The sequence below is a fragment of the Adiantum capillus-veneris genome, chromosome 15 (assembly GCF_014529385.1).
Source record: "Adiantum capillus-veneris isolate H3 chromosome 15, ASM1452938v2, whole genome shotgun sequence".
Lineage (NCBI taxonomy): Eukaryota > Viridiplantae > Streptophyta > Polypodiopsida > Polypodiales > Pteridaceae > Adiantum > Adiantum capillus-veneris.
In genome coordinates, this window is record NC_140945.1 from 132,744,927 (window position 1) to 132,761,146 (window position 16,220).

At 41.0% G+C, this 16,220-nt stretch overlaps 1 pseudogene; it reads left to right on the forward strand.

Annotated features, from left to right (window-relative positions):
* Positions 1–244: 244 nt before the first annotated feature.
* LOC147441509 (uncharacterized) lies at positions 245–15,817 on the forward strand (annotated as a pseudogene).
* The last annotated feature ends 403 nt before the right edge of the window (positions 15,818–16,220 follow it).

The window sequence follows — 16,220 nt, forward strand, 5'->3', positions numbered from 1 at the left end:
AAAAGGCTCTCAAGGCCGGGCTTAGAGAGAGCGAGGGACATTTGAGACGATATCAGTACGTGCCCTTAAGGGTGCACTGCAGAAGCTGTAATCAAGGCTAGCCAGGTCGTCTCTGAGCTCCTATATAAATGGCTCATCTCCATTTGAAACTCCGAACAGGTTCATACGTGTAACAAGAAGACAAGCTCAGGTGCTCACAGGGGCTATTTCACGAGCTCCATAAACTGCATTTTCGAGGACAAATATGGCTGCCGAAGGGTACGTACAATGCTATGCATTTTGAATTCAAGAGTATACTTTTCTCTTTAGCCAAAAATCAAGCTTTATTTAGTGTTCTTTCTTTAATCTTTTCAATTTGGCTCGTAGCTTTGAAGATGTGAGCTTTGACACTAACTCCAAGGTGATATCATGGGACACTCTATCAGTGGTTAATTTTGTGCAAAGGTTTTGTGGTACACGTGAATATTCTGAGGATATTTTTTACAGTGGCATTAATGGCAAACTTTGCTTGTATATGAGTAGTGAAGGTTGGAGTGAGATAGGCATAAAGAGTGTTGCCCATAGACATGCTTTGGTGGGTTGGTCTAAAAGGGTACTAGAGGGTGGCCACATATTTGTTCCTAAGAGTCAAACATCACCCCTTTTTCATTCTTCCAAGAATATTAGCTTAACCTCACAAAGAAAAGCCCTAGAATACAACACCGAATCTCATGTCAAACCTACTTTACCCAATGTAGTTAGTGACTTTATCACAAGTAATGTAGAAATCCCTAAAAATGATGCGCGCCCAATAACGTATGATAGGATTTTCTATCCTAGGAAGGTAAAAGATATGTATGCCACCGTTGGGAAAGCCTTCCTTGTGTAACATTATCGAGAAGCATGGGCATCTTTTAACAAGGGCATGGTAAAAATTAGAGAGTTGTTTGACATGGGTTTTTGCGGGCAAGACAAAGAGGATTTTTCATTCATCAATATCCGCGATAGTCGTGAAAAATTGGATCAAATTCTCGATTTTATCAAAGAAAATATGGAGCACATTCCACCTCTCCACTTTGGAAAACTTGGAGAATTGCCATGGCGAATTGAAGATGTGTACATGAAGGTCTTGGAACATCGAAACTACATTAGAAAGTGTGGCAAAGGAATGGTGGACGCAAAAAGACGTAGATGCTATGCTCAAGGCGACAACATTGATCGAATCACACAAATCCACAAACGATATTACCAATATGTATGTTATGTATCTTGTAAGTTTTTTATGTATCTCTCACTTGTTCTAATCTCTCTCTCTCTCTCTCTCTCTCTCTCTCTCTCTCTCTCTCTCTCATTCATTCATTCTAGAACGAGTTTGTCAAGGATGATATACCTCCCATGGAGTCTACCCAAGGTTGCGCTATGAGCAATGCATCAACTACATTGTACAAAGATGAGACTCCTCGAAGTGCATTCTATACGGGCCTCGTCCAAGGGGTCATCACCCTTGATGATACCGATGATGTAATTCTTTGAAAAATGAGTTTTAAAAACCTTGTAATATAGACATATCCTTTTAAAACAATTATATATGGATGTTTTTTAGGAGGCTTGGCTACAAGGGGAAGTACCAAAAAGCTATGAAGTTCTTCACCCTTATGTTAATAAAGGTTGCTTTGATGGCTCTCACGATCTTCAAAGAAGTCAAGCTCAACGAGTAAGTCTTAAAGAGCTTGTGATTCTAAGAAACTTAAAGTTTTAATTTATTGTTGTGATATTTGACTCCACCCTTGACTCTTACTTGTCTACTGTTAATGGTAAAAGTAGTTGTCTATCGCCAATATTGCAAACATCGACTCGCGAGAACAACACTTCACTAAAGAGATCCTTAGAAATTGCACAATGAAGTATTCTTCTTGCAAAGATAAGCAAGATCCAATAGTTTTGAAAAATGATTTGACTGTAAGTAGATCTTCTTACCCTATTTTAATACCTTGTGCATAAATGTGAGATAGTATATGTGTATATGAACTCTATTTTTCTTTGTGCACTCTAGAAATGTTTATTGAATTCAGAAGGTCCAAGGGCTTGTTAGATAATACTCTAAGTTAGATATGGGTGATTGAGTGTGAAAGATTAGTATTTTATATCATTTGTCTTCTCTTTTAGGAAAATGTTTCTTTTATCTTTGTTCCACATGCTTGAAGTTGTAAAGTGCAAGTCCATGTCATTCTTGTAATGATAGAATAGGAGAAGGCAATCATCATTCTTTATCATTAGTGTTTGCTAAAGTTTTCTTATGCTATTATAATCTCTTTTTATTTTCTTCGGATTATACCCTTTCTCTTAATCTTAGCTTTGAACATAGTGAGTATTGCTTTCCATTTTGTCATCTAATAGAATCTAATTGCTTTTATTTAAATTCTTAAGATAATGTTGCACCATTTTCGAATGAAGTAGAGCCACCATTGAACAAAAGCACAATTGTCAATGTACCGGCCATTGCTCATGAGATACAATATGCTCGTGACTATCAAGTAACTTTCGAGGATTTTATGTGCCAAGATTCGAGCAATTTACAAGACAAGTGTCTTAATAAAAAAGTTAGACTCTCTCTCTCTCTCTCTCTCTCTCTCCCCCCCCCCCCCCCCCCCCCCCTCCCCGCCCCCCATTTTCAAAAAAGAAATCCCTTAGGCTTATTGTTGTGTAAATGAAATTCACACTAACAAACTCTTGAAATTCAAATGTTCATGTTCATACAGTAGAAATTGATTATAAGGTGTTGATAGGAAAACATTGTTCCCTCTCACTCGAGAGACTTATTAGGGACTTTTGAGAGAAATGAAGATATCGTTGTGCAACACTTGAACGTTGATTCATGTCAACAAGTGATCGATGACATTGAATCAAATAGCTTTGTAAGTTATAAGCTCTACTCTTACTTGTCTCGCCCACCACAACATCTTCTTTCTCTCTCTTTCTCTCTACTCTACTTAATTTTTTGTGGTTTGTAGGAAAATGCAATTAATCCAAAGATGAAAGAAAAAAGTTTGCAAGCCTGCCTTTAGTGATGGTAACCATTGGCACCATGAGTTAACTCTATTTTAAGTTTATTCTATAAAATTACAACAATGACAAACAATCTGTGAGCTTTTTCTCATAGAACACCTCGAGCAAAGAGCCTCTTAAAAGGAAGAAGAAGTTACCAACTTCAAGTGGCAGGAAGGTATGTTTGGGAGTTAATTCTTATGTTGTTAGAGTGGATATTGATCAATAAAAAAATTCATTGTCTAGGTGTGTCTAGGTGATCTCTCTAATCAAATCCCCCCTTCTATGTGTAATCAAAATCATTCAACAGTGAGTGTTAATTTGAACAATTTAAATGTGTGAAAATGTTGACATTGTTAATGCCACCTTTTGATTAATGGTTCTTTCTTGTGTAGATGCCTAAAGTAACCAGGTCATGTAGAATTATAAAAAAGCCATCAAGGTTCAATGAGGGCTTTGATGAAGAGGTTAGATGAAAATAATATTGTATTTAGACATGTCGCTTAGCTAAAGATAATTGACATGCCTTGTTCTAGTTACTAATTATTGTTTTTTTGGATGCTTTAGATTGTGGTGGAGCTATTGAGCAATGATCGCATGGAGGCAATTGCAATGGGTACATTGAACTTAGATGATGTAGATGACATGTATGGTCAACTTTGGCCAACTATAAGAGATCTAAAGAGCACGCACAAAGTACATTTTAAAAGTTGCACTAGCAAATCATAGCAAGAGCATCTTTTGAGATGTTACATATAATGGATTGCTTCCACTAAACCCTCTATTTAAAGGCCCTTGTAATTCTATTCATTTTAGAATCGAAACCTCAAAAGTTCTCTTCATCTATGCTCATCTACATGGTGATAAACCCTCCAAATGATCTTGGGAAGTAAGCTTAAATTGTTTTTAGCATTGTTTCAAAGTAGTCATGCAATTTGTCTCTAACCATTTTTATAAAAAAATAATTACAAAAAAATATGAAATATTTTAAAGATAGGGTACGAAATTTCAAGATATGTGTATTTGAATGTAATATGATAGAAATATTGACAAATTTAGGTATATGAGACCTTGAGATATGTGTCCATAAGGTGAGGGGTAGATGTGGTCTTTTAGAAGTGTTGGTCAACAAGTAGCTTGGAAAGAATATTATATTAGCTTGGAAGAGTGAGATGGCATTCTACCCAGGACGCTTTAGCCTTTTTGCAATGAATTTTACATGTGAAATGTGAGCTACCCGTATAAATTACACTAAAGCGCAAAGAAAAGAAAAGACCCTTTGGTTTTTTCAAGAAACGGGTGGTTGCAAAAAACAATCCTGATTGTAACCAATACATATATTTGTTGAGAGAGAAAGAGAGAACACAAAAGTAGAACCTCAAAGTGTGTAGAATACACACATGAGATGATGTATATATAGAGGGGACCTGGGTGCCATATACAGAGAAGCCATATATTGAGTAGCTTCACATATAAGCTCAACACCCCCACTCAAATAAGGGTCCCTAATTGTGGATGAAAAAACCCTTGGGGGATCAAGGGAAAAACCCACAGCTCTATATACACCCACCGTTATATTATAAAAATCATTGAATATACAAATGTTCATGTACGAGGAGCTATATCACTCCTTTTACAATGAACATTTTATGAGGAGCTACATCACTCCTTTTACAATGAATGTTTTATGAGGAGTTACGTTACTCGTATCCTATCAAAGACAATAATGAACACAAAGATTCAATAAAGAGGTGTAAAGGCTATCGATTAGCTTGTCATAAAAAGTGTCTCCGTGAATCTGCTGTGTAGCTTGTCATCAATATTGCATCACCAAACATTCTTCATGTTGTCATTAATATGGCATCACCAAACATAACTTCATAAATCTTTTATTGTCACCAAGTTTGTCTTCATAAAATCAATTCTTTGATCAATCCTACATAGATCATAGACTAAAAAAAAAACATAGTCATGAAAATTATTAGCATCGTTAGAGAAATAATTACCTTCACAATGCCATAAGAGATGGTTCACGACGCCACTCTTTTGACGACATATATACGCACGACAACATATGGTACATAAAGTATGAACGTAAAAGTACAAGATGTGTGATTACGTGATGCAAATGATATGTGTATATACTACATAAAACAACATTTATCAACGTAGTGATCAATGAATATCATCAAAGTATTAATAAAACATCATCATTGTATCAATAAAAATGAATAAATCATCATGGTATCAACGAAAAGCATCATGATATCACCAAGAATAATCATTGTATCAACGAAACAACATCATGGCATCATCGAGAACAACCATGGTATCAACGAAACAATATCATGGTATCACCGAGAATAACCATGGTATCAACGAAACAACATCATGATATCACCGAGAATAACCATGGTATCAACGAAACAACATCATGATATCACCGAGAATAATCATTGTATCAACGAAACAACATCATGGCATCACCGAGAATAACCATGGTATCAACGAAACAACATCATGATATCACCGAGAATAATCATTGTATCAACGAAACAACATCATGGCATCACCGAGAATAACCATGGTATCAACGAAACAACATCATGATATCACCGAGAATAACCATGGTATCAACAAAACAACATCATGGTATCAACGAAACATCATCATGGTATCAACAAAAATCACCATGGAATCAACGAAATATCATCATGGAATCACCAAGAATAACCATGGTATCAACGAAATATCATCATGGCATCACCGAGAATAACCATGGTATCAATGAAATATCATCATGGTATCAACGATAATCACCATGATCAAAATACTAGTGAAACATCATCATGGTACCATCAAAATCACTATGGTATCAACGAGAAATTATCAATAAAACATCATACACTATATCTCTAAAAGAATAATTATACGAGAATCAATGAACAAGTATATCATATACCAAAAGATCATGTACCAACAGTAGCTCGATAGAATTTGGACGATCATCAACGGCTCGACTGAATCGGAACGATATGTAACTGGCTTCTGCAGCAAAGTTACGTTAGTAACAAATATATGATTGATGAAGAAAAAATATAATTGAAAAGTTTTCAATTATAAGAAAAATCAAAAGCAAAAAGTAAAATTTTGCTTTTCAAACATATTCACAGTTCGAGACGATAACCCAAAATCGGTGCAGAATTTAGAGAAACTTTCTTCTGCAAAGTTATAGACCACATCGATTCCAATCTGCAGGCAAGTTTATCTGCAAAGTTGTAGACCACATCGATTCCGATCCCTCGCGTGAGCAGTTTCTGCAAAATCGTTGTGCGCTCCTTGCCGCACTGTCGAAGCAAGGGACTTGCCAATACACCGTATGCGAGCCACAAATGGCTCCAAGCACACAACAAGCCTAAACTAGCAAGCTCAAGAAAACAAAGGGTGTGTCACTCACCGCTCTACGCTCGCCTTCGTGGTGGATTCCTCGCCGCGATGAAGAAGAAGCTGCAGTCGTGCCGCGCTCAACCGCTTCGCCGCCGTCGTGCCTTCGTAATGCTCGATCGCACACACACTCTCCCTCTCTCTCTCTCTCACACACACACACACACAAGGAGGTGAAGAAGAAGAAGATGGAGATGGAGCAAGAGCACTCTTCAATTGCACAAATGAGAGAATGAGTAAAAATTAGGTTTAGTTGGCTTTTATAGGAGCTCACCCCATTCACACTTGGGCGCCCATGCTTAGCCAACTAACCCCTTGAATGTCCAAGTTAAAGTGCGCCTCTCATCGACGATCACTCTACCTTTCCCTATTGGTCCGACAAGCCCGGTACCTGACTCTACCAAATACATAATACACGTCCGTCGTAGGTGATGGGTGTCCGTGTGCCGTGAGGGTTAACATGCCCCCCTTCCTGATGTAGATTCCGTCCTCGGAAGCTATTGAGTTGAAGCTGGATCGTCGAGGTGGAAGAGCATTTGAGATGAATGTCCTTAGCCTTCTTCAGTCACTGCAAAATCAAACAACATTGGCACAGTAATTGCATTCTCTTAAAAAGCATATGCAGTTTTAGGTAGACAAATTGATTGGTAAAAGAATTTCAAACAATTTGTTAGCAATGAACATTAAATTGCAATGTAATCAAATGCATAAACAGATGTAAAGGCAAAAAATTAAACAAGTCTGGGGTCACTAATTTGACGGTCGAAAAGCACTAGAGATCGAATATTAATACCATGGGTAAGCTTCTTAATTTTCTGTGGTCAATTAAGTTGTTTAATCGCGAGAGCCAAGTATTCATGTTCGAGGGCTGACTAGAGGCTATATCTAGAAAACCTTGTAGTTAAGCTACCATAAAAGGAATTTCTCATGAAATCATCGCCTGGCTGATTACTTTTTCTTTGACCCCCCAAGGTCTTTTCACAGTGATTCAATTATGATGTGTGTGCTTATTTTGTATGCCTTGGGTTTTTTGCTTCTCAAGGAAAAGCGCCCACACTGGGAACCTCTAGGGCTCTAGTACCATAGGCAATACATGTGAGTGAAGTACCAAATCAAGCTGAGATTTCTCTTCCAGCTTAAAATTTTACATTGTGGCACTTTGATTTTTTGCTTGTTCATTTTCAGCATTTAAATTTTGTAACTTTGGGGGGTCATATAACACTGTTACCCTCCCCAGGCTCATCACATTAGTAAACTCCCTTTATAATACTTAAGCTAAAGGTCAATAGGGTTAAGCCCACTAGAAAGCCCTATTACATTTCACACAATTCTACCTAAATCGGATTAAGAACCTAAGTAACCATTGATTATTAGGAAGGCATTCCCCATGGTATTAAGAGAAGATTTCTAATACCTAGCTTGGTCAAACTAGCTTAGTCGGACTGCTTGATTTTTACCTCTAAACAAGTGATTATGACAAAACATTACATTGAATTAAATGTTTGATACTAACCAATGCGCTGAATATTATGCTACCAATCACAATCAAAGCAGACAAACATGGATGCAAAAAAGATAAGGGCAATGCTAATGGATAAGAAACACCTGTTTGTGTTGATGGTCGCGCTTGATTTGAAGGTTCCATGAAGGTCCAAATACTATCAATAGAAACACGCTCCTGTACACACTAGGAAACAAAAGGAATACCTCCAGGAGGCACATTAGTGGGAAAAGAGAACTTTGCTAATCACTCAACTCTAAAACAAAAACACTCCTATCGTACTAATCTTACCTACCCTCCATCACTCAAGTGATGAGGATCAAAGGTGTTTTATGGCATAGGTTTCTGTTTCACTGTACCAGATGTGACATGTGTAGGTCTGAGTCAATGTTTTGACTTTAATGTGCATACTCGTTTGCTAATTGCTCTTGCTCTTTATTTTTTTAAAATTTTTTTGTGAGTATAAAGCTTTATATGTACATTCCCTAAGATTAGAATTGAGAGGTCAGGGAAAAAGGTTGAGAGGGAAACAAATGAATGATGACTGTCAGCAAACACTCCCCCCTTCCTTGGGTAGATCATACCGTTTGAAATGAGCTTGTCACCCTTTGAAACCAATTGTTCCAGTTGGTAATAGGTGAGGATTTTTGCCAGTAGTTTTCTATTACCCTAGGTGCCTTGTCAAGTTGCAAGGGTGTTAAGGTACTCTCCTAGGATCGAACTTGAAGTGGTTCATTAGGTGATTCTTGAACACTGGGAGGTGTGGATTCTTTTGTAGCTTCATGGAGGTCCACTACTATAGATGGAGGCGGTGTAGAAGCTTTTACCTCTATGGATGTATTACATGATGAGCTAGAATCTTCATGGGACTCTCCCCTTCCTGAGCTAGGTGGAACAAATCGTTCTTTCTTTGGTATCCAAACTAGCTCGGGAGCGGGTATGTAGCATTCTGTGATTTTTTTCTTTTCATGATCATTGATTCGTTTTGGAGCTACGGGATTGGGCTCACTTGGGTCAGGTGATAGGTAAGAGCACAATCTACGTTTTGGCACCCAGATTTGATCATTTCCTTGATAGTAGCCTTGGGCTTCCAATAGTCGTTTAGGGATCCATCGCAACATTTTCTTACTTTTCTTGGAGCGAGTGGTACGTTTCTTACAAGGCTTCTGTTTTTTAGCACTAGCTATGGTCGCTAAAGAAGCTTTAGGGACCCACTTGTATGTTTTCTTCGTTACATTAGGACGAGTTTTGTCGGAAGCGATATGCATTGCTTGTAGCATATTTAAGGGTATAGGCATTTCATCCCCCTCAGGTGTTACCCAGGTCGTCCCCCTATTTCCCCAAGTGTCTATGGTTGATGCTAGGTGGACCCAATCCACATTGTCTGATTCCGTCATACCCGGTAACACATCCATGTAAGGAGAATCTTGGCCAATGTCTGTATCCTTCTTACAAGTGTAACAATATTGTAGTGGGGCCGAGTGAACTGTGGTGTCAGAGCGATGATCAATAATGGTTTTACTCCCTAAGGGGTGTACTTTACCAGTCACCAAATCCACTCTAAGGACAGAGTCTTGGAATTGCAAATAGACATGATTTTTAGACCAATCGTGAACCATTTGTGCTTCCCTCATGAATGGTCGTCCTAAAATCATTTCATATGACATAAGGTGTTTAGAGAAATCCATTACAATGAACGTATGTCGTACCTTGTGTCCTAGAACTTTGATCTTAAGATCCTTGAGCATCCCCATAGGTTTGGCTATGGTACCATTTGCCATCTTTACCACAATGTTAGTAACACTGAGGCGGGGTTTTCCCATGGATTCCCAACAATCTTTTGTAACGATGCTAACTCCCGCACCACCATCAAGAATTCCCTTTATAGTTAATCCCTTGGTAGTGATGGGTAGGGTCGCATTAGACTCGTCGCCTTCAAAATACTGCCCTAATTCGTTAATGGGTACCTCGATCACAGACTCGTGTCCATCTAAGTCAAGTGATTGCACATGATTTTCCTCATCAATCATAATCGAGTCAGGCCTATTTGGTTGCGCAAACTGCGGTAATCCCGTTCGTAGCTCTCCGTTAAGGAATGCTCGAAGTGCAAGGAATAACTCAGGATCTCCATACAGCTTTGCTATGATCGTGGTTCGGACCTCAGAAGACATGAAGTCCACTAGTTTGGCAACATTCATTGACGTTTTGCAGGGTGTAGGTCCTTGACTAGGAACTGGTGAGAATGGAATCTCATATTCCTCAATGGGATCAGGTATTCCTTCGTTAAACATCCTTTCCAACAAGAAGGGTGTATGCTCACTTTCTGATGTCCCGTCCTCACTCCCTTCTTGGATGATACTAGATATGGCTAACGGTCTATGGTTCATGTGGGGTGGATGAACTTGCGTGGGAAACACTGTGTCATGAATTTTGACCTGCATGGGTTCTGGTTCTAGTTTCCTTTGAGTCTCCTCCACTAAACCTCTTAGATGTTTCACCTGCTCAATCTCATCTACTGGGTTTGGGTACGTCCCAATCTTCTTTTTACGATTTTTCCCTTTTTGCCCCTGCGATTTATCTTGGGGGTCGTGGATTGGATTTGGAAACACTTGTGGTGTTTTCAGAGGCTCTTTATGGTTTTCTCTTATTCGGTTTTCATTTGGTTCCATGTTACGGTTTTCTTTGTCGGTCTTTCCCTTTGTGGTATTGGTTCTAGTCTCCATTGTCTCGACTGAATCTGAATCATCCTCGAGGTCATTCATATACACGGGGTCATCTCCTGTTCCTATGTTTGTTTTGGAACTTGGCTTTGAATTTTCCGTATTCTGCGACTTCTTCCTTCGTGTCTTCTTTTTCTTTGCTTGGATAACTGACGCGGTATCTCTCTCTTCGAGGATATGTCCTGGCCCTTGAAGCATGGACCGTGTAATCGCATAAGCGGGTGCGACGGGTGGCATTGGCGATGTCACACTAGCAATTTCGACCAAATTCAGGGGTGTGATTTTAGGTGCATTTGGGTTATAGGGGCATTGGGCAATCAAGTGATCTATGCCACAACGATTACATGTGAGTATTGGCATTGCAGACGTGCTCCCTTGATTCACTTGCATCTGTGCAGCATTCTTTTGCAGCCTAATAGGGCATTCCGCTACTCGATGTGGTCCACCACACTCGTAGCATTGAAGAGGTGGCCTCCTAGCCTGGGTGTTGATATTTTGATCTCTGGATGCGAGAGCAGCAGCTTGATAAACCGGCTTGACTTGTCCCCAACAATCTTCCATGTAGTATATAGGACATTCTTCCAATGTATCAAGTCCGTAGGCAATACTAGTGTCTATTTCCTCCTCACAACCATCTGCATAAGCGTTTGATGGCTCGCAACCCACTTGGTTCATAGGGGCGACTCTTGGATGCGGGGGCTGCGGTCCTAGCACAGGAGGTGGTAGCGGTGTAGCTTGTACAACATTTTGAGATCTAGGGACCATGTGTTGCGGTAGTTGCTCAACAAGTGGAGTAGGCATCAATACAGGAGCTCGAGGCGCATCCGTCCAGGCTACAGGTGGTCTATTTGCCATCATACGTTTGATCATTAAACAATCCTTAGCTTGGTGACCATACCTACCACATGCGTTGCAAGTTCCATTAAATTTTACTCTAAACGTAGGGCACTCACTAGTGCTATGTGGACCTAAGCAAATGGAACACCATTGTTGCTCCCTTCTTGGATACATGTGACTATTTTGAGGGGGTCGATTATCCTTAAGAGACTCTTGGATTGCCTTGGTGAGGTCTGTCAAGAATGTCTCAAATACCTTTGGCTCATTGGCAATGGGCTTTGCAGTCATGGGTTCATACTCAATGGCTTGTGAGCTAGTGGATCTCGTGTCAGTAGACACCCTCATGCCTGCTATCATCAAGTTGTCTTCTAGTTGGATTGCATTGGCAGTGACATCTTCCCAGGTTGTGATACCTCTAATCACTAGTCCATTTTAGATTCCTTCATTCCTCAACCCTCGAATGAATCGATCAAGCAGTTGGTTATTGTTGAAGCGCTCATTTACAGGGCAGCGAGAGTTTAAGTGCTTTAGACGACTAATGAAGTCCCTTACTGACTCTCCTTCCTTACGTTCGGCCTTCTGTAGCTGAGATGCTACACCCCAAAGCACACCTTCTCGTATGTACTCCTTTAGAAACAACCTTCGAAGGGTAGGGTAGATTGTTTTCTCGTCCACCCTTAGGGTCCTATACCAATCTCCAGCCTTCCCACTTAATGTCAAGCTTAAGGCATTGCACTTATGTAGTTCGTTGCGTTCCCCTAAGGAATCACATACTTGTTCAAACACTTCAATGTGTTTCCTAGCATCTTCATCCCCATTGAATTTTTGCGTGAGTTTGGCAATTTGTACTGCCTTACTTCTAGGCTCTCTATCAGATGCATGACGCATATTTTCCGCGATAGATCGACCTATGGTTTGAGCAAACGCTGCCAAGTCACCTATGTGAGGAGGCAAGGCCGGTGGAGGTACTCTTGGAATCATATGTGGGAGAGGGACGGGTGCCGGTCTTGGCATATGTGTGGATGATGCAGGATATGGAACATAACCGGGCATAGGTCCACTCGGATAAGAGCTAGGGAGCGGCACTCGAGGAGCATAAGCAAGTGGTACAATTGGAGGTGTGGGGGCCATGTGTGCATAAGGGGCTAGAGGCACATATGGTCGAGGCCCCATATTAGGTACTACAACACTAGGTAGTGGCACTGCGCTAACCGTAGATGTCATCGGTACATTCTCTGTTAGGCTTATCCCTGGAGTGAGCACTATGTTTTCCTTAATAGAGGGTTGAGCCAAGTTAGGGAAGCTAAAGTTTTCGCTCGGAGGCTCAGATTGCATAGAGACCCCAGGTGAAATGACGTAAGATGGGTCCATGGGGCTCATTAGAGGAGTCTCCATTTGTGATAGAGTAGGCTGTTGAGCCTTGCTCGTATCCAGAAATCTCATGGGGCCATTAGAGAGTATATTTACCCCTCGGTTTTGCCTTTCTGATTGAATAATGCCATGGATAACATTACAGATCATTTTCTGTTGATCTTCAATGCTCGTGGCACTAGAGGTGGATTGTACAATCTCTATCCATCCTACATGGTAGGCGTGGCCAGAGTGTAGATCCGTCAACACCTCAGTGTGGAGGTCGTATGTCCAATGATCATTAATGAACAATCCTTCTAGAGTCGACGTGTTAACGGTTTCTTGTGAGGTAGAAGCAATGTTGCTCCCCGTGGTTTTACTTGCCACCAACGGTACTCTAGAGGGAACTTCTGAAGGAGGCAGCTCAACAGGGCCTTCTTGGTAAGAAGCTAGTAGGATATCCACATGGACACTCTTTGGGGGTGTGGGGTCCACGTGCGATGTGAAAGGAGATTCCACTTCCCCACCCCCTTCGCGTGCTTCATCTGCATCAGGTTCCGAGCGAGTAGCTCTACCTAATGTTTCCATGAAACGGCTAAACATACTAGTACTAGGCTGTGGAGCTTCGGGAGGTGCATGGCCTTCTCTCTCAGTGTTTTGGGTAGGGTATGCTTCCATGATTTCTGAGTCGGAGGAGGAATCACTAGCGGCTATTTTAGGGTCTTGGGTGGTGCTACCTTGTGTCCCCGCTGAGGGTCTAGAGCTTATCGTGGATGGGTAATGGGTGTCCGTATGAACAGAGGCACTCTCAATATGCTCGTGTTCTAGCACCCGCCCAGAGCGTAAGTGCATGTGCTTTTGATACCCTAAGGTGTCAAAAAGCTGCACTAGGAGGCCTTGTGACTAGTTTTTAGCGTGTTTTTTGTTTGATTTTTTTGCTAGATTTTTTAGAGCGTGTCGTGGAATGGGCCGTGTGATAGCTCGAAACGAGCGTATCGGTCAGAGGGTCGTGCCGTGCTTTACAGCCCTTCGTTTGGTCACTCTATGCCCTCGGAATCCCTAAAACTGTCAATTTCCAGTAGGGAACTAGGCCCAAACTAGAAAGTCTAAGGGTGCAAGTGGGAAGAGAAAGGAGGAGAGTGGAGGACTTGTCCCACATGCTCTCATTCTCTCTTGAGGGAGTAGGGTATATATATAAGAGTGAGTTTAGTATATATCATAAGACTGAGGACTGAGGCCTGGGCCTGGGCTTGGGCTTGGGCTTGGGCAAATGATCCCGATCTATCTTTTATACACACCAACCCGTCCGTTTTAAGAGTCACGTTTTTTATTTTCAAAAAATTTACTCGCTCGCGTTTTTGATTTCCGAATTTTTTTATTTATTTATTTTTTTTTTTCGAAAATTTTTTTGGGAGAAAAAATAAAAAACTTTTTTTTTTTTTCAATTTTTTTTTTTGTTGATGCAGAAATTGAAAAAACGCAGAAATTGCAGAAACTGCAGAAAGTGCAGGAAAAACGCAGAAATTGTAGAAAAAACGCAGAAATTGCAGAAAATAGAAAAAACGCAGAAATGCAGAAAATTGCAGAAATTAAAAACGCCGAACTTGAAAATGCAAAAATTACGGAAATTAAAAAAACGCAGACAATAGCAGAAATTGAAACTTGACAGCAATTGCAGAAAACGCAAAAAACAGAAATCTCCACACACTCCTTCCCTGCCTTTCCTATGATAGAAATTGCACCACAAGGAAGCGTAAAGTGCTAACGAGCTTAGTGTAGGGCATATCCCCGGCAGCGGCGCCAAAAATGTGCGCTCCTTGCCGCACTGTCGAAGCAAGGGACTTGCCAATACACCGTATGCGAGCCACAAATGGCTCCAAGCACACAACAAGCCTAAACTAGCAAGCTCAAGAAAACAAAGGGTGTGTCACTCACCGCTCTACGCTCGCCTTCGTGGTGGATTCCTCGCCGCGATGAAGAAGAAGCTGCAGTCGTGCCGCGCTCAACCGCTTCGCCGCCGTCGTGCCTTCGTAATGCTCGATCGCACACACACTCTCCCTCTCTCTCTCTCTCTCACACACACACACACAAGGAGGTGAAGAAGAAGAAGATGGAGATGGAGCAAGAGCACTCTTCAATTGCACAAATGAGAGAATGAGTAAAAATTAGGTTTAGTTGGCTTTTATAGGAGCTCACCCCATTCACACTTGGGCGCCCATGCTTAGCCAACTAACCCCTTGAATGTCCAAGTTAAAGTGCGCCTCTCATCGACGATCACTCTACCTTTCCCTATTGGTCCGACAAGCCCGGTACCTGACTCTACCAAATACATAATACACGTCCGTCGTAGGTGATGGGTGTCCGTGTGCCGTGAGGGTTAACAATCGTTTTCAATTAGCAGAAAAATCAAAAACATAAAACGAAACTTGCTTTTCGGAGATGTACGCAGTCTGCGAACGATAACTCAAAATCGGTGCAGAATTTGAAAAAATTTCCTTCTGCAAAGTTGTAGACCGCATCAATTCCGGTTACATAGGCGGTATAGTTTTTGCAAAATCGTTTTTAATTAGTAGAAAAATAAAAAACAAAAAGCAAAACTTGCTTTTTAGATATGTACGCAGTCTGCGAACGATAACTCAAAATCTGTGCAGAATTTGAAAAAACTTTCTTCTGCAAAGTTGTAGACCACATCGATTTCGATTACTGTAGCGTATAGTTTTCGCAAAATCGGATTTAAGTAGGAGAAAACTCGAAAACAAAAACGTACTGCTCTGATACCATGTTGATCTCCTTGCAGGGGCGCCATCTGGTGGCGCATGGGCTGCATATTATAAGTAAATTGGAGCCATCAAGAGAGCATGGCCGAGAGCTGCAGACTAGGAAGGGAATGGCTGTAGAGAGTGCCATGAGTAGATCGAAAGGTGGGGGAGGGGGGCTCTGAGGTCCTAGAGTGCTACAAGAGCTCTCCATTCAAGCAGAGAGCCGTGCAAGGGAAGCGAATTAGTTCAAAGCGGACCCAAAGCATGAGCTGTTGAAGTCGAGGGGCCGCCATGCTCAAGCTGGGCATCAAGATGCCGTAGTCAACGAATGAAAGGAAGTTCATCGTATGCCGCTAGGCATCATAAGTTTGAAGACTCTCTCAAAGCATGAGACAATGCAAGCTTGCCATTATATTATGAAAAGGGCACTCTGATTTCTCGTTGTCTATGTAAATAAGTTCCTTTGCAGGATGATCCTTTTAAAAGTAGGCCTTTAAGGTGTTTTTGAAGTAACCTGGGCTGAGGACTCAACAAGGCCAAGGCTGATGACTCGAGCATGTGAGTGTGTGTGGTGGGGGGGAGAGA